The sequence below is a fragment of the Trichechus manatus genome, unplaced genomic scaffold (assembly GCF_000243295.1).
Source record: "Trichechus manatus latirostris isolate Lorelei unplaced genomic scaffold, TriManLat1.0 scaffold00247, whole genome shotgun sequence".
In the NCBI taxonomy this organism is placed as follows: Eukaryota; Metazoa; Chordata; class Mammalia; order Sirenia; family Trichechidae; genus Trichechus; species Trichechus manatus.
This window is the reverse complement of record NW_004444183.1, coordinates 1192881-1218947: the sequence shown is the minus strand read 5'-3', so window position 1 is coordinate 1218947 and position 26067 is coordinate 1192881. Positions and strand designations below refer to the sequence as shown.

General features: G+C 40.1%; 1 protein-coding gene across 1 annotated transcript in view; it reads left to right on the top strand.

Annotated features, from left to right (window-relative positions):
* ABCA13 (ATP binding cassette subfamily A member 13) overlaps positions 1 to 26067 on the top strand; it is a 527556-nt gene that overhangs the window by 494843 nt on the left and 6646 nt on the right.

The following is a 26067-nucleotide window of genomic DNA, read 5'->3' as shown; positions in this document are numbered from 1 at the left end:
CCCTTACAGACTCCAGGATTTTTCCCACAAAATTTTGCTTTCTTCTCCTTCCCAGGACATCATTATATCCTTATTGTAATAACACTGGTAAGGATTGGAAATATGACTGCAGAATCAAGATGAAGAAAAAACAAGAGAAAGTTCTTGTTACGTACAAATATTTTATCAAAGTTTGTACTATTTCCTCCCTCATCCACAGTGAATCAGAGTGCCTGTTTTAATGCACCAACGGCTACACTTTTAAAAATATCTCTATTCATCTAAGAGGATAACATATTTGTCATTGTTGTTTTTCATTTGGACTTGGTAAATAATGAAAGACTAAAGATTTTTTTCTGTGCTCATTAATCCGTTAGATTTCTTCCTTTTTACCGTTTACTTTTAGAAACTTAATGATTTTGTTATCAATTTCTGTGAGCATTTTCATGTCCCAGTATATCTTTTTTTTCCCCTCAGAGTTGCCTAAACTATTTTTAAAGTTTCTAATTTCCTTTTAATTTGTCGTTTAATCTGTTATTTTTGATGTAATTTATTTCCTTTTAATTTGTTGTTTAATTTGTTATTTTTGATATAATTTACCATTTTAGGTTCATAAATCTTTTTTCATTTTCACGTATTCAATGGTTTTAAGATTAGAATTATCAAGCAAAGCCGTGATAAATGTCATATATTTTTTTTAAAAAAGCAAATTAAACCAAACTCACGATCATAGAGTCGATTCTGACTCATAGTGGCCCTATAGGACAGAGTAGAACTGTCCCATAGGGTTTCCAAGGCTGCAAATCTTCACGGAAGCAGACTGCTACATCTTTCTCCTGTGGAGCAACTGTTGGGTACAAACCGCTGACCTTTTGGTTAGCAGCCGAGTGCTCTAACCACTGCATCATCAGGGCTCTTCATATATATTAGGTTTAAATATTTTTATTCTATGACGAAAATAAACATTTAATGCTGTGAATCTAGACGACCTGTTTAGGGAGTTGATTTTCCATCAGCTCAGATTTGGGCCGCTCTGGGAGGGTCAAACTCACTGCCACTTGCTACTTAGGGTTAATCACTTGTCAGGTGAAACTCCTGGAAGCACTTATTGGTATGTACTCTGTTCATCTTTAATAAGCGTCAAAGGAAAAATAATATTTCACACTCCTCTAACCTTTATGAATGCTTACATAAAATTTTACAGCCCTGTTCCTGATTGCTGGGATGTTATGCTTGAGTTTAGCTACTTGCCTTTCACAAGGTTGATGTAAGTGGCTGGAAGAGCCAGCAGGACCAAGCACATAGGAAGAAGAATCATCTAGCTAATAGTTCCTGTATCTGGTCACTTCTGAGTTTTGGTAGTGATAATTTTTACTAATTGTGGAGAACGAGTTGTTACTAAATATGAACCATTGAACCACTTTCAGCAAAAAAAATGGATTATTTGCTCAAACATTGAACTTGATTAAAGTTTCCTGAATAACTTGTCAAGTTTGTGATTTCCTATAACACACAGACTATGTTACCATAATTTTAGAGAAAAAAAAATGGATTAATTAGGAAATGGATGGTGATTAAAAGTAGATTTTTCTGAATTGTGATGACCAAAGATGTCTATGGACATTGCCACATGTCACTGGGGTGGGGGTGGTAAGATCATTCTAATTGAGAACTCGTCTTAAATGATGCTTTGTTCTTGTCCTCGGGGAGCTTACAGTTGGAGGGAACACCTAGTTACAAGGATAGGGACTCATACAGATTTCCCAAAGTGAATAAGGCAGTGGACTAGATCTCCTAGAGTGCAGCTTGGCCAGTGACTGAGAGGAGCATGGTCTGTGAGCAAGAGCATAGCAGGGAATAGGTAAAAGGATGGGATGGGCATTGCACACTAGATCTTTTCTTTCCATTGGTTAATTCCTGTGTGGCCCTGGAGTGACCTCATTTTGCTGAAGCTCCAAGGTCCGTATGAGAAGAGCACTCCCTTCTTCTTTCGGCCTCAGTCCATTCCCAGAGAAGAATTTAAGAAATCACACCTGAGAACCAATGTACTGAAGCTGGGAGATCTTCAGGTTAGATTCTCTTAGGTGCTCTTCCCATACTTCTCTAAACAGTTTCTCCTTCCAGCCTTCAGGTCTTTCCTCACTTGCTCACCTTGAAGGGAACAGCTTCCCAACACTGACTGCACAGTGTTTTCCATCCACAATGACAGGACAGCTCTTCCTTCCTCCTTGAGACTCCTCTGGCCTTCCTAGTCCTTGGTATTTTCTCCCGGAGAGCAGACATATTGTTTCTTATCAGTCCCTGAATCCCTTTATGCTTTGTGCACCCATATACAGTGAAACCTGCGAAATCTGGAAACTATGTAAGGCAGAAACCTGTCAGAGAAGGAAAATTCAAATATTTTCCACTAATGGAGAGCAATAGAAAAGTGGTAAGACTGCACCCTGTCAAAGGTGGAAAACTTGTGAGATACAGAAGAACAAGGCAATCCTGTCGAGTTCTGGCTCTCACAAGTTTCACTGTATTACTTCAGAGATACAATTTGAGGGCAATGATAAGCAGTCCTGGAGGCCTTGACCTGGGAAAACCTAGTGGAACCATACCAAAGAGAATATATATGGTCCTGAAATGTTCAAGTTTTACCCACTAAGAATCTTTGTGTAATATTTCCACACTTTAATCACTAATTTACAAAGTTGTATTTTCTTCTCTAGTTCTGGGTCCTCTTGTTATAACTTCTTAACGTATCTTATGTAATACTTCTAAGTAGTTAAACGAGGCTTTCAGTGTTAGAGTTGGTATTCTAATATATGTTTAAAATGTTGCTTGTGCTCATAAGTGGAGTTAACCAATTTCAAGTTCAATTATCATGCCCATATCTTATTATTTCAATAAAATAAGCAAACACTTGATTTGTCTTAATGAGGCTTACCTAAAGGGTTTTTCCTAACTCTAGCTTAGGACCTCATCAAGTTCTTTCTGGCTTTAGCCAACAGAAGCTATCCACAATCCTGCCTCTAGTATGAACAGTAAGACAAACAAAATCTGGTATACTGAATTTTAGAGGCCAGACCTCATAGGGGGAGGTGGCATTCCTCTTCACCCTACTCAGACATCTTGATTTCATCCCTGTGCCTCTCTTCTTCCTACCCCTGTGCCTTTCTGGCTCCTGTCTCAAACTTGAAAAGTCATTGAATCCTTCTATCCCCCATTCTAGCCTGCGTGCCTCTTTCCAAATTTGTAAGATCTCTAGAGAAATCCCCTCAGTAACTTTTCTTCATCTTTTCCTCCTTCCTCTCCATTGCCAAAATATGCACATCCACACAAGTTATTTTATTCTTCCTGGAGAACTTCCTCTTGCCTAATCCATCTTCTCCTTGCTAGTTTTTCCAGGGCTGGCCCCAGCCCACAGTTGGGCTGCTAGTCAGCACCTACCTTCCTGTCTGTCAATCCAGTTGCCCTAGACCTTTTATAACCCCCATTGTTTGTTAACTTTGGCCTTTTTGTGATTTTTTTCCCTTAAAGGAGGGGTGGTTAGAATGCCACTGAATGTCCTCCTTCTAGACTCTATAAACTATGGGAGAATTACCTCCTTCTCTTTTGGTCTTCTCCTTTTGGTCTCTGGCTAAGGAAAAGTTACATCTTATGAAATTTGAAGAGTGTGCCCTTAACCTGTAATCCCAAATCATTTCTCAGTGATGACAAAACCTCCTTCCCTTGCATTCACCCCAGATTTTCCTTCTCTTTGATTCTATAGCCTATGAAATGTATCCCTTCCCTAATGTGTCTTAGTACTGTCCAGGCATGGGCCAGTAATGTGAAACTTGCTTCCAAAATTGGAGGGTGCCAAGAGACCAGAGAAAGATGGGCAACTCCAGGGTTGTGGCAAAGGAGTTTATTAGAGAGACTTACATATGAGGCAACCCAGGACGGCTGCAGGACCAAAGCAAATCTCCACACCCCGCAGTGGGAGGGCAGAGATTTTATAGTGGTGGTGGACAATAGTGGCTACCAGCCAGGGGATTATATAAGAATGGCTCAGCAAACGGTGTGAACTGCGGGATACATAAGGACACTCATATTTGGCCTCACAAGGCCTGTTTCCCCTTCAGCCCACCCCTTGAGGCTGGCTTTACAATCTGACATGTCCACCCTCTTGTGCCATAGCACAGGAGACCCTAGTCCTCCCTTTCAGGAACAGATATAGTTATGGGGTTGGCCAAGTACCATGTAGTACCCACGTATGTGCAAGAGACAAAGTTATTGTGTGCCCAGAACAGAGGAAAGTCTTCTCTGCAAAGGAGAAGGAACAAGGAGGGAGAAGGCAACTCAATTCCCAGCCTCCTTATCAGAGAATGTTCTGAGCCCAAAGCCTTTACTTAGGCAGCCTGGATGGGAGCCATAGAGGCAGACAATTCCCCCAACAATCCAACCCCAGACTCTCATAATGGTGCCAAAAAAAGAAGAAAAGCAGTACCAAGTGCTGGGATTCTCATCACCCATTTTGGATGTTGAGCTGCATATCCATGGTTTTGTACATAAACCTGGTAGATGTTGTATCTGTGCATCATTTGAGGCAGCATTTAATAAGAGTTACTAGTAGGACTATTCCCAGCAGATTGATCAGGCCTGCTTGGAGGAGAGATCCCAACCACCTACCTGAAATTTGGCTTAATCCAAGCTAACCGAATAGATAAAAGGGCTGCATTTGTCCAATCTTATGTATGTATAACATGTCCTGATTCATTTATGTAAAAACATTATATTTCTCCCAACATGGCACATTATATGAACAGTACACGTTTCAGTACTAGTAATACAAAAGATCCCTTTCTGAGCACAATTGAACAAGGTATTACCATTGTCAGAACAGGCTAATTCAAACTCGTAGTCAGTCAATGGACATTGGACCACCAGGTCTTATACTGCAAGTTCTCCATGTCCAGAGTAATGTCAAACTCAGTCTTAAAAGTACTGTTCTCAGAGTCAAACTGTCCAGTCCTATGCCATTTACATTTTAACACACAGAGAGAAATTTCCTTCTAAAGGTGGAGTACTCCCCACAGGCAGCTTTCATACTTCAAAAGATGTTTTCCCTGAGTAGTGGAGTCGACCATATTCATTTACCACATGATCTCCTCAGTACACCAGGTAACACATTCAGTTGGTCTACCAGGTGTCCTCCTTGTTGACAAATCACCTGGAACAATGTGGGAAGATGACTAGTCATCTTGGTTCAAATGTTGACAGAGCCAGCAGTTGGTCTGATTGGTAGCTCTGGCTAAAGCCTATATCGTTGGAGCCCATGGATGAGGGGCCTGTCCATCATTGTAAGATAATCTGGGAAGAAAAAGACAGAACAATAACAGTACCCCCCTCTCTGCCTCCATCTTCCATGGGACTTGAGGTGATTGTTGCTCAGGTATAGCCATCCAGGCTGCCTGCCCTAGTCTTGAGGCAGTGTCCTCTGTGGGAACCCAAATCTTTTGTCAGGAACAGTTGTATACAAAAGAAACACATTTTATAGAATAGACAGTTTGATCAAACATACTGTGCAAATGAGAAGTGCCTTTGCAGGGAACTGCTACATTGAGACTCGAGACTGCTTGCCTGAGATATACAGTTCAGGCTGGGGTTATCTTGTACTCTCCCATCAGCTGTTTAAGCTTGTTCATTGAAGTGCTCAATTGCCCCTATGGCTTGGGGATGATATAGAGTGTGAAAAGTTAATTCAAGATCCAATGAAAGCATCTGTATAGGATAAGAGGCCCCAATGTGATTTACCTGCCAAGAACACCCTGGCCTGTTGGCTAGGGAATCTGTCCCTGGGTAGGTTTTTGCCTTGGCCAGGGTCTCATAGGCAGGTCAGCTTTTCTATGCTGCCCAGTGTTTTCTGATGACAGTGGCAGTTCATGTGTTTAGGGCCAGTCTAGGATGGTATATAAATCTCCACGAGCCATCCTCTCTTAAATCCAGGATGTGGTTGGTTGCACATCTCTTCGCTCTGCAGCAGAGAATGCTTCAGCCTCTGCAGTCAGTTGGCAAGAGTGATCTACTCATTGGTTGTTTTCCCCTCTCAGCATAGGGGCCTTTCTGGTGACCATCCACATGAGTAACAAAAGCTTATCAGGAACAGAGCTGTTTATTTTTTTAATCCAGATGTCTCATCCTCATAGGGGCTGCTTTGTATGTCAGTCTGAGGGTTATCAGTGGTCAGACTGAGTGGCCAGGCTATTAGCTATAGCCCATGTCACAGTTTTCATGTGCCCCGCTAAAATGACCCTAACTGCAGCAATTCCCAACAGGACTTGGAGGCAAAAGCTTACATAAGTATACATTAATACATCAACATCATCAGTACATATAATAGGGGTCTTTGGGGCCTCCGAAAGGACTTATCCATAGTCAGGCTTGTGCAATTGTCTCAACGATGGTGACCTCAGACCCAAAACGTTTCCTCATTTTGGTGCCAGGTGTTGTAGAGATCACAGTCACCTGTGCAACGGTCTCTAAAAACCCAAGACATACAATTCTTTTCATTCCCTCATTGAACTTTAATTGTAACATAAGGCCTTTGGTCCTCTCTGGTGACAGTGGGACCTAGGTTTAATCCTCAGTCTTAATTATTTCTGAAACTCAGAAGATCTGGGCAAAGTTAGCAGAGCCCTCAGTCATTTGTGGAGCCACGCCTCCATCATAGCAAGTGCAAGCATGGGTTCAGCCAGTTGCCTGGTAACCTGGAGGGAATCCTTCCTATTTTAGTTTTCCCCTTACTATTGCAGCTGTGACAATGTTGCTGCTCAGTTATCTTGGTGGGAGCAGTTATCAGAGGATTGCAGAGAGGGACTCTACGGTCTCTTCAAGGCTGCTCAACACAAGCTATCTTGAAGGGCTTTTTACTCTTTTCTTTTCCTGCTGTTTTAACTCTTGCTTTGTGCACAGGTGTTACAGGGTGTTCTCAGCACCAGATACCTGCTTATCCCCTCCAACAAGCTCTGATGCCATTGTTGGAGAGCTTTGAGCAGTGGCTAGGGGATTGTTCCCCTAGCCTTTGAATCTCCCATCTTTGCAAACCTGCAGGCGAGCATTTCTAGTTGCTCATCCTGCTTGCGGACGCAGCTGCTCAATACCTCAGTTGTGCCCACACACTACTGCCGCACATCTTTTTCTAACTGTAACTCTTTCTGAAGAGCTCTTTTATGCGCTTCAGCAGCTAGGTAGGCTTCAGTGGCCAGCTGAGCAGCCCAGAGCAGCAGCCATTCCATGGCTGCTACTGCTCTCCTAGCTTATTTTCTACATTTATGAAGGCACATGTCTGGCCACACCTGGGCCATGCCACTTGGAGTTTTGGGGGTGTCCCCATACTCATGCAGCAGTCCACAAGCATCAAGCATAGGGCAGACCTCCCCACATGGAGGTGGTTGGCCAACTTGGAATTTCCCCTGCAGAAAAGCATGAGGGTCAGACCTCCCCAAGTGGAGGTCACTGGTCAACCCAAGATTTCCCCCGCAGAGACCTGACTCCCACTCACCATTTCCTTGGTCTCCTGGCTAGCTCAGCAATTGTTTGTGCATGGACCAGTAACTTGAAATTTGCCTCCAAAATTGGAGGGTGCCAAGAGACCAAAGAAAGAGGCAGGCAACTCCAGGGTGGCAACAAAAGAGTTTATTAGGGAGACTCATAGATGAGGTGAGTCCTGGGCAGATGCAGAACCAAAGCAGATCTCCGTGCCCCACAGAGAGAAGACAGAGGTTTTATAGTGGTAATGAATAATAATGGCTACAAGCCAGGAGTTTACATAAGAATGACTCAGTAAATGATAGTGAACTAGCAGACCGCATGAGGGTGCTCATGTTTGGCCTTATAAAGCCTGTTTCCCCTTCAGCACTTAGCTTTTATATGGTTATTGTTTGTTAAACATTTATTATCTTCCATACTGTACTAAGCACTGTATATCTAGCATGGTGGGTAATAACATTAAGAGCTAACCCTTAGGTGGCATTTACTATATGCCATTTCTAAGTTCATTATACATATTAATTTATTCTTTATGACAGCCCTATAAAGGAGCAATTATTATTATCCATCATTTTACAGATACAGAAACTGAGCCTTAAAAATGTTGAGTAACTTTCCTAGGGGCACCAGCTAGTAAGTAGATGAGCTGGGATTTGAACCAAAGCTTTCTCATTCTACGTTGCTGTATGATGTATATGCTCATGATTTTCCCCATTTAACAAATGAAGAAAGTGAGCCTTACACATGTGGAGAAACTGGGATTCAAATGTGAGCCAGTGTGAATCCAGTCTTATCCTACTGGCTTGATATCAATACACTCTGCCTCCATCCTGCCAGAGCACATCCCAGAGCCATATGAATGTACATCATACAAACACTTGCTGTCTACCTTCAACTATGTCTGCCCCAACAACTCTTTCTTATTCACTCTTCCTCTTGGCAGTGTTTCTACATCTTCTCCATTGTTTTTTATTTTTTATTTTTTGGGTGTGTGTGTGAGTGTGATCCATAAGGTGATTTTTTAAAAAATATTTTAATTACTTTGGCAGCAATATACACTCCCAATTATACATCTATTTCCAGTTCCTACATGAACAGTTCAATAACACTGGCTACATATTTCACACTGTGTCACCATTCTCACTATCTCTACCCATATTGTTTCATCACCATTAATTTAGGCTCTCTGACACTTAAACTTCTTATTTCTGCTTTAGAGTAACTGTTGCCAGTTTAAACTCATATAGATAAATTTTTATAAGAGCACTATGCTCAAGGCAAACATTCTTTCTAAAGTGGGCTAAACTATTATTTAGTTTAGTAATGGCTTCATGGAATAGTTTTGGTTCAAGGTTTAAAGATTATTTCTGGACATTAGATTTGAGGGTTCCTCCACTCTCACTGGATCCAGTACTTCTGGTTTCCATATGAGTTTGAAGTTCTTTTTCACTCTTTTCCTCCTTTTGATCAGGAACTGTCTGGTAGACAAGCACTATCCAGTTCTTCTGGCTATTTTGAATAATGCTCCCACAGGTTTTGGCATGTTGTGTTATTTTCATTTGATTCTAAGTATTTTTTTTTTTATTTCTCTCTTGATTTCTTCTATGACCCATTGGTTATTTAATTTCCTTGTATTTATTATTTTTTCCCTTATTCTTTTTGTTACTGATTTCTAGCTTAATTTCATTATGGTCAGAGAAGATACTTTGTATGATTTCAGTATTCTTCAATTTGTTGAGATTTGTTTTGTGTCCTAAAATATGGTCTATTAAGAAGAATGACCCATATGCATTGGAGAAGAATGTATATTGTGCTGCTACTGGGTGGTATGTTCTATATATGTCTGTTAGGTCCAATTGATTAATAATGTTATGCAAGTCTTCTGTTTCTTTACTGATTTTCTTTCTAGTTGTTCTATCCATCATTGAAAGTGGTATATTAAAGTTTCCGACTACTATTGTAGATCTGTTTTTCCCTATTTTTCCTCCATGTGCTCTCTACTTGGAAGTGCCTTTTGTCTCCAACCCAAGATGGCCACGTTGAATCAGGCTGCCAAGTTGGGTGTGTACGTTCTGTCAAACACTGCTTCCCCTTCATGTGTGTAGTATACCTTTCTCTTGATTCAGCTTTCCCTTTACTTCTCCAATTCTTCAGTTGCTGTTTGAGGTTCTGAGATCTTTGGTTACACTACTTCTTAATTTTCTACTTCTGACATTGCTGCAAGGGAACATGATTGTGCAACCAGCTATGCTGCCATCTTGCTCACTCTCTACATCTTCTCCATTCTTATTGAGCCTCCAACACCTCACTGATTTAACACATAGTGTCTAATTAGTAAGCACAGAAACATTAATTATCAGCTCCAAGATGTGCTTTCATAAAATTTCTATTTATTCATCATCCTTCTCTTCCTTTGTTCCTATCTCTGAGAAAGAAATAGTCCTCTTATCAAGTGTCTTTCTTCTACCTGCAACATGATCTCCAACCCTTCTGATTTTCTTCTTTCTTTTTTATATCTTTGAGCCCTATCTCTGTATCGGTTATGAGCTCTTTGTCTATTAGTAACAGTGACTTAAGCACATTTATTTTTATGTGTAATAAGAAATCCAGAGGTAACTTGTTATTGGCATTGGTTCAGTGGCTCAGGTTTCTGCAGTTTGCTTGGTTCTAAGATGGGTGCCATAGTTCCACCCATCATATCCATGTTTTGGGCAACAACAAAGAGGAATCAGAGAAAAGCAAAAAGCACATGTCGACTGTTTACACTCTCATAAAGGAGTTTTCTGTAAATCCCATTCAGCAACTTCTACTTATGTTTCATTGCCCACTTCTGGATACTAGGAAGTCTATGAAATGCAATATTTAGTTGGGCACCTCACCATTTAAATGAAGTTAGGTATATGTTACTGAGGAACAGAAGGAAAGTGGATACTGGGGGGAGCTACTTGCAGTCTCTGACTTATTCTCCTGACTAAATTCTTTCTTCAGCTGAGGGTATATCGTTAACTTGAACAGTCTGTGCTCTAGGGGTATTAGAGGCTCTAAGCCTTCCATTTCAAGACACTCACATGATATGGAATAGCCCTATATGTAATAGATATCTATAAGTCTATGTGTGACATGTGATTGTGTGTGTGTGAGAAAGAGAGAGAAACTGAGTGACCAAAGGAAAGCTGGAGTGGAAATGGCCAAAGATGACTTTGGTAGCTACCTGGTAGCCAGTAATGGAAGAGACCAACCTCTTTGGGCACTGATGTGTTATCCCAGGTAATTAGGAATGCATGCCCAAGTCCTCTGCATGCCTCCACATGAGCACATCTTAATTGCCTTGGTAACTGCTTTCTCTCTAGCAGACTATGGACACATTCATAACCCACCTGGAGGAAAGAAGTAAGAGCTGTGAGCTGCACCTGTTTTCTTTTCACCCCTCGTGGGAACTGACTTAAGCAGGAGGCTTAAGTCCAAGTGTTAAAAACAGTCTTCCCAGGGAGGGAAAAGCACAAAGCTTACAATTTGAAATATACCAGGCTAATGTGTTATTTTGGTGGGGGGAGAGAATAAAGGTTGTTTATTTATAAACAAAACAAACCTTTAAATGATTTAAAGAAAAATCCCTAAGATTATGAGAGTCTTCATTTCCTTGAGTTGGCAAACATGAAAACTTTAGGAATCAAGAATAAAAGATGAATAAAATTCAAAGAATGTCATCATAGATATGTTATAGAGCCATTTTTCTTAAAAATATAGAGTGTAGTTGAGAGGATTTTTTTGTAGATTGTCTTCTAAAATATGAAAGGAGATATAATGGTGTTTGAGTTCCCCAGCTACAACTCTGTGGATAGCTGAAAATTAATATATCACCTTTTGTGACACCTTACACTTCACTGTGGCAACTTTGATTTAATGCTTCTGTAAAACATAGCTATAAACATAAGAGTTTAGATTAAGATTACATTACCAAATAATAAACTTGTTTATTTAAAAATTGAATAGATAATTCTATATGTTTATGTCATCTTCACAAATGGGGAAAGAAGTTTGTACATGAGCACATATAACGATTTCTGCCGTGATACAGAATTATGGAATGATATGCCATGGAATTCTGTTTTCAGCTTCTTACTTTGGTTTCAAGGATCCTATAATCCAACTGCTACTACTAACCACTGAATTAATTATCTTTGCTATCGATGGTTTTATTAAGGGAGAGAATTGAGTGCACCTAGATACTCTCAGCCTTTCACTCCAACAGTGTGTAATTTTTATTGCATCTGTTTCCACATCGTGTTCCATGAACACCATTAATGATGCTCTAATTTAACTATCTGAAGGGAATTTCTAACCCACATGCCCTTCTCCAGCTGGGAACTTGGGTTGGTGGCCTCTGGTTCTGAATATTCAGATCATGAGGAATACAACCCAGAACTGTGGCTTTACTAGAGGGGACTGCTATAAAGCATTATGAAAATAGATGGAGGCATACAGCAATCATGTTCCCACCTGAGGGCTTTGAACTTTCTCCTTCCTCTGCTGGAAAGTTCTTCTCTCAGACATAATCATGGCTCGTTCTCTCAGTTCTCTGTTAAACCCACACCTCTTCAGAGAAGTCTCCAGTTTCCATTCCCCCCATTCATAGAAGAACCCTGGATATTAGTTGGCAACTGGCCAGCTGGAAATAAGACTGCATTTCCCAGATATCATTATAGCTACATGTGATCGCTGTAAAGAGATATAAGAAGAGATGTCTGCAACTTCTGGAATGTAAATTCGTAGGGAAGGGTATGCACTGTTTCGGCTCTTTTCTTCCGTCCTCAGACTTGAATGCAGATGTGTTGGCAGAGATGTAGCAGCCTTCTTGGCCCATGAAGCACATTCATGTAGAGCAGAGTGATAAGACAGAATGTTAGCTGAAGGAATGCCTTTACCAGCTCCAAGCTGCCTGATTACAGATTTTAAACTTGCTAATATCCCTGTTGTTTAGGGTTTTCTGTCACCACAGATGAAACTAAACAAACTAATACCCCCTCTGACATAGTAAATATAGCATTTATTTGTTTACCTGGTTAATATCTACCTCTGCCTAATAGAATGTAATCTCTGTGAGGATAGACCTTTGTTTTTTGTTTACTTCTGTATCGCTAGCATTTGGGACATGTCTGGTGCATGACAAGTGTTCAAAGTATTTGTTGAACAAATGAATGCATGAATTAATGAGCAAATGTGAAGTCTCTAGCATATGATAGGCTTTTCCTTAATGATACTTATCTTCCCAGTTATCAGGACTGAACTCTGTAAGAGGAGTCAGGTGAGGCCGTGGAAGCATTCAGGCTCTGTCTAGCTTAATAAACAGCCACTAGTGGTAACAGTAATCGACCTCTTTGATAAAGCCTTTTATTTGTATCTCATTTATTTCTAGACGGGGAGAATCTGCTTTCTCTCAAAACAGTCTGCATCACTCATTGTTATTTTGCCGCTTTTTGAAACAAGACTCTGTCTATAATTGGCATCTCTGGTAACAGAAGCTATCAGGTGTCTGATTCAGGCCTAATTGCTGCCATGGCCTTGGAAATATTTTCCTGTCACTTTCTCTGCTGGATAGCCGGATTCAGCAGTGATGCACACTGACTTGCCAAGAATTAATGTTCAAGGCAGACAGCAAAAATGTGCCATTCTAAAACTCAACTGTGCACAAGTGGGTTATGATTTTTGACTGTAAATACAACCTAAACACAAGAAAAAACAGCCTAGCCAAGGAAATGGATTTCTATTAGGTCAGAGTGACATTTTAATGAATTTTAAATGAATCAAGCTTAGGATTTGGGAGAAGACTTTTTTACCCTGGATACAATCAGCCTAAAATTATGCGTCTGTGTGTGTGCACATATGTGTGTGTGTATATACAAGATGTGGGTATGTGTGTGTGTGTTCAAAGAAAATGTATGGTCTCTTGACATTTCTTTGTTTTATGGTTTAAAAAGCATGTTTCAAATTTTATTTTTGGTTCTATTTTATAAAAAACTCCACATTAGTTAAATTTTGTTACAAACATGCTGCAAAACCAACTTCATAAAAACTCATTGGCTTAAAACAATGATCAGGCATCCTTGAGAATATGCAGGGTGGAGGCTGGGGATCTAGCTGGGGCTTGGCTGGCTCTGCTCCACATGGCTCTCATTCTCCTTCTCGGATGAATGTCTGCATGGTGGAAGCACAAGAGGAAGCAGGCTTACCTGCACAAGTATGATTGAAGCCTCTGGTCAGATCAACCTGCTAACATCCCTTTGGCCAAATCAAGTCACATGGTTAAGTCCATAGAGAAAAGGGTAGGAAGGCAGTCCTACCCACAGTGGAAGAGCCTGCAGAACTACAGGCCAAACTGCATGGATGCAGGAAGGAACAAGAATTGGGGCCACACTTCCCATCTTCTACAATTCCCAGCACATTTTATAATTACTTTTTTTTTTTTTTAACTTGACCATCATCTTAATTTGCTTCGTAAAGCTGTAATCTGTATATCGTATAATTCACCCATTCCAGTGACTCCTGACAGGGAACACAACAGAGTCCCAGACAGAGCAGGAGAAAAATGTAGAACAGAACTCAAGTTCACATAAAAAGACCAGACTTAATGGTCTGACAGAGACTGGAGGAACCCCTGAAGCTATCGCCCCCGGACGCACTGTTAACCCAGAACTGAAACCATTCCCGAAGCCCACTTTTCAGACAAAGATTAGACAGGAATATAAAACAAAAAATAATTCATGTGAGGAATGTGCTTCTCAGTTCAATCAGATATACGAGACCAATGGGCAGCACCTGTAACAAAAGCAGGATGAAAAGGCAGGAAGGGACAGCAACTGGTCAAAATGACACAGGGAACCCGAGGTGGAAAGAGGGGGTATGCTGTCACATTGTGGGGATTGCAGGCAATGTCACAAAACAATATGTGTATAAATATTTGAATGAGAAATTAACTTGAGCTGTAAACTTTCACCTAAGGCACAATTTAAAAAAATGTAAAATTCAATGATTTTTAGTATAGTTAACAGATATGTGCAACCATCTCCACAGTTAACTTTAGAACATTTACATCACCTCAAAAAGAAACTCTGTACTCTGTAGTTATTAGCCTTCTACCCTCCTTTTATCTTGTTCTCTTCCCACCTCCCCAGGTATAAGCAACCATTGATCTGTTTATACATTAGTGATATTTCATATAAATGAAATAATAAAAGTCTTTTGTGAGTGACTGCTTTCACTTAGCATAAAGTTCCAATGTTCATCCATGTTATATCAGTATTTCATTCCTTTGTCTGACCAAATAATGTTCCAAATTTTGTTTATTCATTCATCCTTTGGTGGACATTTGAGTTGTTTCTATGTTTTGTCTATTATAAATAATGCTTCTGTAAACATTTGTGTACAAGTTTTTGGGTGGACATACGTTTTTATTTATTTTCAGTATATAACTAAGAGTGGAATTGCTGGGTCACATGGTGACTCTATGTTTAAGCATTTGAGCAACTGCCAGACTTTTTTCCACTGTGTCTCTTCATTTTCTTGACAGTGTTCTTTGAAGCAGAGAACTATTTAATGTAAATAAATTCTAATTTACCTGATTTTTCTTTTGTTGATCATACTTTCAGTGTCATAGCTAAGCATTTATTGCCAAATCTGAGTCATGAAGATTCACCACTACATTTTATTCTAATAATTTTATAGTTTTAGCTCCTACTTTCAGGTCTTTGACCCATTTTAAGTAAAATTTTACATTAACTGTGCTTGAGGTGGAGGTCCAACTTAATACTTTCGCATGTGATTATTTAGTTGTTCCAGCACCATTTGCTGAGGAGACTATTGTTTCCCTGTCTATCACTCTTACTGAAAATCATTTGGCCATATATGTATGGGATTATTTCTAGACTCTCAGTTCTATTCCACTGATCTATATGTCTCTCCTTATGCCAGTACCACACTGTCTTGACTACTGTTGCTCTGTAGTAAGTTTTGTAATTAAGAAGTTTGAGTCTTCCAACTTTGTTCTTCTTTTGCAAAATTATTTTGGCTATTATGGGTCCCTTGCAATCTTTTATGGATTTTAGAATCAGCTTGTCAGTTTCTACTAATTGAATCTCTTTACTTGTTATTGGTCTATTTAGATTGTCTATAGCTTCTTGGAAGCCCCAGTGGCACAGTGGTTAAGAGCTTGGCTGCTAACCAAAAGGTCATCAGTTTGAAACCACCAGCCGCTGCTTGGAAACCCTACGGGGAAGTTCTACTTTCTCCTGTAGGATTGCTATGAGTCAGAATGAACTCAACAGTCACACGTTTTTCTTTCTTTTTTTTTTTTTTAACATCTTCTTGAGTCAGTTTTCATTGTATGTGTCTTTCTAGGAATTTCATCTAAGTTATACAATTTATTGACATACACTTGTTCATAGTATTCCCTTATAACCATTTATATTTTTGTAAGGTCAGTAGTAGTATACCTTGTTTCACTTTTGATTCAAGTAATCTGAATTCTCTCTCTCTCTCTCTATATATATATGTACATATGCATATTTGTCAGTCTAGTTAAAAGTTTGCCAATTTTGTTGATCATTTTCAGCTTTTGGTTTCATTGAATTTCTGTATTGTTTTCTTTTCACCTTTCCATTAACATCTACTCTAATCCTTATTATTTTCTTTCTTCTTGTGTTAAGTTTAGTTTGCTCTTCTCTTTTCAGTGACTTAAGGTGGATAGTTAGGCTATTGTTTTGAGAATTTCTTATTTTTAATATAGGCATTTAGGGCTAAGTATTTTCCTGTAAACTCTGCTTTAGTGGCATTTCGTAAGTTTTGGTATGTTGTGTCTTCATTTTCATTTATCTTTAAAATATTTTTAATTTCCATGTTTATTTCTTCTTGGACTCAGTGATTATTTAGGAGTTGTTATTTTTAAATTCAGTTATTGAACTTTTCAACTCCAGATTTTCCATTTAGTTCTTTTTCAAAATTTCTATTTCTTTGTTGATATTCTTTATTTAATATGTCACTGTCATCATGCCTTACTTCTTTAATAATGATTTCTTTTAGTTCTTTTAACGTATTTAAAATAGCTACATCAAAGTCTTTGTTAAATTCAATATCTGGTTGCTCTCACAAGCAATTTATGTTGCCTGATTTTTTTTTTCTTTTTCCAATAGTAATGGTCATACTTTCCATGTCCATGACATACTTTTCATGTTTCATAATTTTTTGTTTGAAACTTGCCATTTTGATAATGTATTGTAGTGACACTGGGTAATGATATTCCTCCTTCCCCCCTCCCTCCAGGGCTTGTTATTGTTATTTGCTTCTTTATTTATTTAGTGAATGGTTGAATGATATTAGTGAAATATATTTTCTTTCACCCCCACAATGTTAAGCCTCTGATGTTACTTCTTAGGGGACATAGTCTTGGGTATGCCTGTAGTCACCCTAGGATGAAGTGGTTTTGGCAGGACTCTCTTTGACTATCTCTTTCCTTGGCCAGTGAAGCTGTTAAAGTTCACTAACCTAGGGAATAAATTGCTCCACAGACAAATCCAATCAAATTCTGGCTCCTTCAAAATGATACTTCCTGAGTTAAGTGTTTGAAAATTTGTTCTGACCCAGGAGGGCTCCACCCAGCTGCCTATTTCCCCTGTTCTCTCCTGAAAACTATTAGGCATACAGTCTAGACTGTATCCTCACTAGATCCATGAATGTCCTCCCAGATTGCTTTCACCACAGCCTCCACTCTTTCTGAGAGTTCCTATAAGCTTGAATTTCTCCGCACTCTGCTGCAAATGAAGTCAATTCTTTTGGATTATTTATTTTATGGCCTGCTTCTCTATCCAGGCAAAGTCTCTGAGCTACAACTCTAGAGCTGAGAATGGAAACAATGGTGCACTTCTCTGAATGACACCCTTGCTTTAGGAATCGAGTGCTCAGTGGAGTGGAGGTAGCCATAGCTTCAGGTCTTCTCAGCTTGCATTTCCAGCATGGGACCATGTTTAACGAGCTACAGAAAGGGTGATTGGAACCCCAGTAATCTCAGTGGTGTCATGTCCATAGTAGAGCCTCTATCCCACAAATTGGGGTTGGACAAAAGGGAGCCCCCATCTCTTGGCTATGCTTGCCTGGAACATAGCCTCAGCAATAGGTAGCTGGGACAGAATGGGAAATTCTGATGTCCTGTATCTGCCAGGAAGAAAGCCCCCACCCTACAACTCCATTGGGAGCTGGAGGGAGAGGGAACCCCGCATTCTTGGATGTACCAGTTTGGAGTGGATTTTCCATCTCAATGAGCTGGAGTGGATGGAGGAACAGATCTCAGTTTAAATACCAGAGAATTTCATTGTCTTTACTCAATTTTAGTAGGCTTTTTAAAATGTTTTTTCATTGGCTGTAGATCCTAACAAGCATTTCTGAGCATATATATTTACTAAAAACCTGTTGTCATTAAGTCGATTCTGACACATAGTAACCCTATAGGACAGAGTAGAACTGCCCCATAGGGTTTCCAAGGAGCAGCTGATGGATTTGAACTGCCAACCTTTTGATATGTAGCCGAGTTCTTAACCACTGCCCCACCAGGGCTCCATATATATACATATATATACAACTTTTTACCATTTTTGCTGGGGAGTGGGTCTGCAGAACTAATCATTCTGTATTGTCATGCTAGAAATTTGGTTATCCTCTTCAAAAACATCTATTTACATCCACTTCATGCTGGATCTATACCAACACTTAAAACGACTGTGAGCTTAAAATGGAGGTTCTAGATCCATTTTTTATGAGACCTTGTGTGATAGCTGATCTCCTATGGCTTTTGCTTTCTTGATAATATTGTAAGGATTTATACTTTTAATTTTATTTCTTATAAAATTATATTTGAATTATTAAATGGCATTGCATAAGGGCAAGTAACATTCTTTTGATTAGACTTTATGAAATCACCCTAACATCAGTGTTTAGAGTGAGGGAGTAACCTTAAGTATACATATCAACACACTGTATTTTGGAAAAGCTGACCTAATTAGTAAAGTATTTTTTAATAGCTTTTCTAGTTATAGCTCGTCTAGTTTTTACTTAGTGTTTGGATGGTAAAATGTATAAATCTTTCTTGGACACCAACTGCAACGATAACTCTAAGAACCAGGTGGTTCTATGATGCAGAGGTCAAATATACCCTTCTTCTCCAACTTCTCTACCATTTCTGACACCAGCCATTCACCCCATGGCACTGTTTCTCTATCAGGTTTGATAATGCATTGGAATGGTCACAGAGAGCTCATGGAAACAATATAACTCAATGACAACTTTAATAACAGAGAAGGATAAATAAAGGACAGAAACAAAGATACGCAAAGGGCGAGGTTCTGGAGGGTTCTCAGCAGGGGCCCTCAGTATGTAAAAGGAGACGCTTGTATGTCTGAAAGGGGATCTGCTTACCCTTCCCAAAAACCAGTGTTCATTCTCACCCATCTGGAAACTTTCAAACGGGAAACTCAATGATGTCACTTCAATTACTAGTTGTTCTTATCAGTTCTTAGTCCAGGGTCAGTCTCTATGTTCTGCTGCCACTGTCTGGGTCTGCTTGTTGTCTCTGCTTCTAGTACATGGCAGCTTCTGCCTCTGTCACCATTGCTGGTTTACTTGATCTGGGAGGGTCCTAGCACAGGACCTTGTGTCCAAAGCACGTGCTCCTCTTTAGGGTCTTCTTATCAGGAAGCCCCATGTAAGCCTCTGTGCTCTAGCATTTTTATCAGTCACCAGTGTTCCCCCAGCCAATCCATTTAAAGGTCAACTACTGGATGGGCTCCCCCGTCCCCAGCCAATCTTTGTAAATGTTAACTACGGGGTGAGGCTCCCGAGCCAATCCAGGTAAAAGTCAGACTGGTTGGAGCTCTTCAGCCAATCTGGGTAAAAGGTGGTTACCGGCTGGGGCCCTTAGCCAATCCAGATAAAGGCTGGTTACTGGGTGGGGCTCCCCAATGAATTCAGGTAAAGGGATTCAGAGTAATATTTAGCAAATATTCTCCATCTTGATGAATTACTTCTATAACCTAGGTATCACTAGGGTTTTCCCTGCCCATGGAAGACTTAAGGAGAGCTGCCTGATTTCAAACTAGTAAGATTTCAGACACCATTATTCCAAGCATTCTGTGAATTTCTGGTGGGTTATATGTCCACAAGCCCTGCCCTGTCTTCACACCTGCATGGCTCCACCTAGTACTTACTATCTCGTCTAGGGAGCCAGATCAGTCCAGATGTGCAGCCACTTTCATTACCTCCCAAATGCATATGTCTCAAGCATTCTTTGAATTTAGTAGTTTTCCTAATGTTTGTTAAAGGTGGGGAAAGAGGGAGAAGTCATCACGAAGCTCTGGGCTTTTTGTTCTCCTGGCTCCTTCCTGCATTCTCTACTGCTTTCTCTGTCCTCTCCCTAGCTGCTCACACATACTCACCTTGGTATCCAGCAGGACAGTTCCAGCCACACTTAGGCCTCAGAGACTTTTGCCCTGAGTCTGCCTTACCAAAGTCTTTTCTCAACAAAGGGAGGGAGGCTGCTCCTTGAAGCAATTTCTCACCTCTGCTGGGAAAATCATTCATTTTTCTTAGTATTACAGTATTTTTTCAAAGGCTGTATTACATGGGATATGACTGGAGTCCACAGAGGTTATTTGTAAGCCCTCTGAAGTGGAATGAAAAAGAGCTTTAATCAGGTCTTCCAAAAGGATCATGACCCTAAAAAGCTTAAAACCATGGCCAAACAGAATAAAGTACATTTGCTTAAGTGTCTGTAGCAAAACTCCCCTCCATGGGAACACTTTACGAAGCTGTGAACTTTGCACAGATGGCAGCTGAGCAGGTGTGCTGGCTCTGAAGGTTCTCTGTGTTACTGATGGTGTTTCCTCCTCAGCTCTCACACAGCTCTCATCAAGCCAGAAAGTAGATTGGTGTGGCATTCTGCCATGTGGTGTTTACTTAATTACTCTGGTCTGCTCAGGGACAGAAATCAGCAAGAAGGATTACTACTTTAGTCCCCATTGTCTCTTATGATGACTGTGCTGTGGGACCAGCTTGGTGGCTCACTCTAACAGTTAGAACCCCAGTGTTTGCCACTGTATGATGTCTGATGTGATAAAGCATTAATTTAGCTAGCTAGAAATATTTTCCTTTCCTAAAGCCTTACCCCATTGGCACATATGTCACCTGGATGGACTGACACTCAAGTCACAGTAACAGCATTGTCTTTGATAATCAGGCTTTTGATTTATTTGTCGTAGGAAAACGTGTCACTCTGTAGCATTTTCATTTTAGGGCCTGTGTTCTCTTGCTGGGATTCCATGGGGGCTGTGCATGGATCATAAAGGATGATAAGACTCTATGAACTCTTTTCTGCTTGTGTTTTGTTTTTAGATGGTTTGTGTGGGTTTGAACTAAATTCAGTCACCTTGTTCATTAAAATCATTTATGTAGTATCTTATGGACCCTTCCTTTTACGCAGGAGAAATATTACACATTTATGGGCTTTTGTTTTGCATCTGTTAGTCAGAAAATCACATAAATAATTTATACCAACAATGAAGAACTTTTTGGAATTCCTGCATGCTTCACATAAACATTGTCTTCTCTTACTTGGAGTGGAAATAATGGTGTCAGGATTTCAACTTCATAGAAAACAGTTACATTTATATCCCAACTTTCTGCTTAAAAATGAAAAAAAGAGAGAAGGAGAAAAAACAGAAATGCTTACTTGTCAAGATTGGGAAATATAGAAAATTAGTCTTGTAATTTTAAAAGGTCTCTTTTATCTAACTAGATTCTAGGGTATTTTTGAAATGAAAGAAAATGTTCCGAGACCATAACACTAAAGACCATGAAAAAAATGCAGGAGGCAGAATGAGAGGCCTGGTTTTATACAGGGCTTTGAACCAGTTCATTTCAATTCAAACCCCTGATGAGAATTTGCCTTTTTAACAAGTTCCCTGCTGAGAATTTGTGTTTCTATCCCAGATAGGCTGAATCAGGGTTACAGTTTAACAAGATCCTCAGGTGATTCTTATGTATAGCTTCCTGGGAACTCGTTATTAGGTGCTTTCGAGTTGGTTCCAACTCATAGTGACACTATGTACAACAGAACCAAACACTGCCTGGTCCTGCGCCATCCTCACAATTGTTATGCTTAAGCCCGTTGTTGTGGCCACTGTGTCAATCCATCTCGTTGAAGATCTTCCTCTTTTTTGCTGACCTTCTACTTTACCAAGCATCATGTCCTTCTCCAGGGATTGATCCCTCCAGATAACGTGTCCAAAGTATGTGAGATGTAGTCTTGCCATCTGTGCTTCTAAGGAGCATTCTGGCTGTTCTTCTCCCAAAACAGATTTGTCTGGTGTTTTGGCAGTCCATGGTATAGTCAATATTCTTCGACCATGCCATAATTCAAATGCAAATTATCCACAGGGAACTTGTGAGAAATGCAATTTTCGGCAGGGGTTCGAATCGGACTGAAGCTGTTCGAAGCCCTGGTTATATAGCTATCATCTCACCACCCTGAAAACCAAAATAGCCTCCCATGCTTGTTTGGCAGGGGAAAATGGTGTAATGATAGAGAGAAGTGCACTTCCAAAACCAAACCCACTGCTGTAGAGTTGATTCTGTTTCATAGCAACCCCATAGGGTTTCCAAGACTGTAAATCTTTACGGAAGCAGACTGCCACATCTTTCTCCTGCGGAGTCCCTGGTGTTTTTGAACGGCTGAACTTTTGGTTAGCAGTCAATTGCTTGAACCACTGCTCCTTTGAGTGCACTTGTTTTCCCATCCTGCTGACTCAGCTATAGCCCCATAATTAAAAATTATTCCTTCTAATTATGCAAAAAAGAATGGAAAAACTAGAAATATTCAGTATATTTTTCTGTTCAGTTAATAAGGAAATTTTGTTCTGATTACACCAAACCTTACCAAAGAGTATAATCCATTCATTAATTAATCAGACATGAACTGGACACCTGCAGGGATGTGAGGGTCAGTGGTAGAACAGCCTATGAGTCTGGCCCTCAAGGAGCCCTTACATAACAGCTTTCATGATGGAAGAGTGCACCTCATACTTGGGTGCACAAGGAAGGGCACCCAAATCACACCAGAGGTCAAGGGAGCCTCATGAGGCAAAGCCCCGCACTCTCAGAATAGGGCCTTGCACAAATGAGCACTAAATGAATGTGCTGAGTAAATGTAGGGAAGATCTAGTGTGGCTAGAATGCAGGATAGGCTTGGATGAGAAGCCAGAGAGAAAGGCATCATGGAATGCCTTGTAGACCAAGTGGATTTTGACTTTTGAGTCAAAGACTTGCAAATCTTGAAGCTGACACACATCCTGAGTCCTGAGATGGTTCTGTTGGTTTTTCCTGGTGGCAACTGTGATCTAAGCTCTGAATTCCTGCATCTATGGCTAATGTTGTCATTTAAGAAAGTGGCATCTCTAGCAGCAGAGAAGAAGCTTCATGGACAGATGTGTGCTAACGTGGCTTATCCTTTCTTTTATTTTAAAGCCTTGCCATCTGTCTACTAAGATTCTGCCATAACACTAAGAAGCTTCTTGAGGGTTTTTTCAAAGTTAATTTCCTTCGCAGGAGTAATGCTTGTGCCAGCTGCCAAACACTTTATTATTTGTGGTTTGTCAGAGGATCTTTTTATGTTAATACTTTGGATCTATAATCCTTAAGACCATTTTTATTTGCATAGGCAATGATTAGGAAGTTTTCTAACCCAAATTTAACAAAAGTTGGAATGATAAAGGCACCTGCTACGAACAGATTTGACTTTGGATTAAGAAGCCCCTGTTAGTCCCAACTTTGCAGTTAATAAACTAGTGACAATGGGCAACTCTCCTAACCTCTCTGGGACTCAAAATTTTGCATTTTATAGAGAAAAAAAATGACATCATCTGTTCTATTCAGCACACAAGGTTACTATAAATGTAAAATGAATTAATTGGTGTGAAAGTGTTACATAATATAAAGAATACCCTGAGCAGCCACAATTTAACAAGATAAGGTTGAAACTAGAGTTTCAAATTTAACTGACCAGTGTTTCAATGTTTCTCCCTCAACTTCCTTTGATTTGTGTGACCTTGAGCAAATTATATCAAAATGTTGAGGGGATTAAATTGGATAATGTGTGCCGAGTGCCTCATTCAGAGTGGACCCATGACAGAGCTTAATGTCCTTAGTTCTGTCCCTCCTTGTTTTCTCCTCTGCCTAGCAGGGACATCTTGAGGACTGAAGTAACAGTGAGGAAGTTTTTAGCACAGTGGCACCAACTACACATCAAATGCTCACATAAACGTTTACTTTCTACCGTCAGCTAACTCTCCCATGGGGCCACTGTCTCCTTCTTCCCTACATCCATACATCCCAAAGAAAAAAGATTGCAATTCAGTTCCTGGGAGCTGGTCACCACTTTTTAGAGCTCTGGGGTTGCATCCTTCCTTACTGAAATGTGGTATATTGTGGAGGCGCAGACCCATGTGGAGTCGGGCATGCATGTGGAGAAGCCAGAAAGGTGAGTCAGAGACTGATATGGTCTGACGCAGGGATGGTCCATAGCCTACCGCCGATGCTTTTCCACAAATGCTTGGGGAGAGCTTTACCTGTGAGTGCTCTGTCTGCTCTCACCCTGTGCCAAGTCGGGGACAAAGATTGTTTAAAGATAATTTCATTCTCAGATACTTCTAGGAAGGGTATGTAGGTGTGTATGTGTGTGTAAATACATTTCTTATGGAGCAGATGATGGAAATAAATGGGTCTATGTGTCAGTCATCAGTTGCCATGGAGTTGACTCAGACTCATGGTGACTCCATGTGTGTCACAGCAGAACCGTGCTCCATAGGATTTTCAGTGGCTTATCTTTCAAAAGTTGTTCCCCAGGCCTTTATTCCGAGGTATCTCTGGGTGTACTCAAACCTCCAGCCTTTCAGTTAGCAGCTGAGCATGTTAACCATTTGCAGCAGACACCTAATAAAAATATTACACGTTTTAAAAAATTATATTATGTTCCAATGTCCAAGATTAGCGTCAATAACAAGAAGAGTGTTATGCATTCAACTTTAGAGGTAATATGATGAAAGCGTCCCAAAATGATTTTAAAATCAGAAACTGAAATACTGTTCTAGAGTATGGGATGCTAGTGCTGGAACTTTTATTCTTTTAGAAGACATGCAGTTTTTGTTTTGTTTGTGAAAGTGCTATATACTTGTAATTTTGAAGAACAGAAGAGGAAAAAGAAAAAAATGCTAGTGATACTAATCCTGTGGTCAGCTGATACTCTAGAGTTTCATTTGGATGCATTTAGAGTGACATTTTTGATGTATATATTTACATAGTTGACATCACACGCACTGAGTATGTAATTTCCGGTTTTACATTTTATACTTAATATTATAACATGGACATTGTGCTCAAATTAAAAGTCCTTTGTAGAAGAAGCCTTGGTGGTGCAACAGTTAATACTCAGCTGCTAACTGAAAGGTTGATAGATCGAACTCACCTAGCGGTTCTGCAGAAGAAAGACCTAGTGATCTGCTTCTGTAAACATTACAGCCTAAGAAACTGTATGGGGCAGTTCCACTCTGTCACATGGGATCTGTATGGGTCACAATCAACTCGATGGCACCCAACAGCAACAACAGTCACAAAACAGTAAGTTTTATAAATTTCCAAAACAAAGACCAAATAAAAATTATTATAGACAGAAAGAGCACATCTAAAAAGAAACCCTTTGTAGAGAAATTTTTGCTGACCGAGGCTGCAATCAACATATTTGTCACAGATCTTTGACTTTTAATGTTTTTGGAAGGATTTTTTTAGAAGTGAAATAATTACATGGAGGAATATAAACTTTCATAATAAAGCTTTTGATATTACTTGCAATTGCATTTTCAGAAGTGTTGTTTTAGATGCCATTCCCAGCTCTCCCACAGTACTCTCTCACTGTCTGATTATCTCTCTCTCTCTTTTTTTTATTGTGCTTTAAGTGAAAGTTTACAATTCAAGTTAGTCTCTCATGCAAAAATCCATACACACACTGTTATGTGACTCTAGTTGCTCTCCCTGCACTGTAACAGCACACTCCTCCTTTCCACCCTGGATTTCCCGTGTCCATTCAGCCAGCTCCTGACCCTCTCTGCCTTCTCATCTCACCTCCGGGTAGAAGCAGCCCATTTAGTCTCATGTATCTACTTGAGCTAAGAAGCACGCTCCTCATGAGTATCGCTTCATGTTGCATAGTCCAGTCTAATCTTTGTCTGAAGAGTTGGCCTTGGGAGTGGTCTTAGTTTTGGGCTAACAGAGAGTCTGGGGGCCATATCTTCTGGGGTCTGTCCAGTCTCAGTCAAACCATTAAGTCTGGTGTTTTGCTAGAATTTAAGTTCCGCACCCCACTTTTCTCCAGCTCCGTCAGGGACTCTCTGTTGTGTTCCCTGTCAGAGCAGTCATTGGTGGTAGCCGGGCACCATCTAGTTCTTCTGGTCTCAGGCTGATGAAGTCTCTGGTTTATGTGGC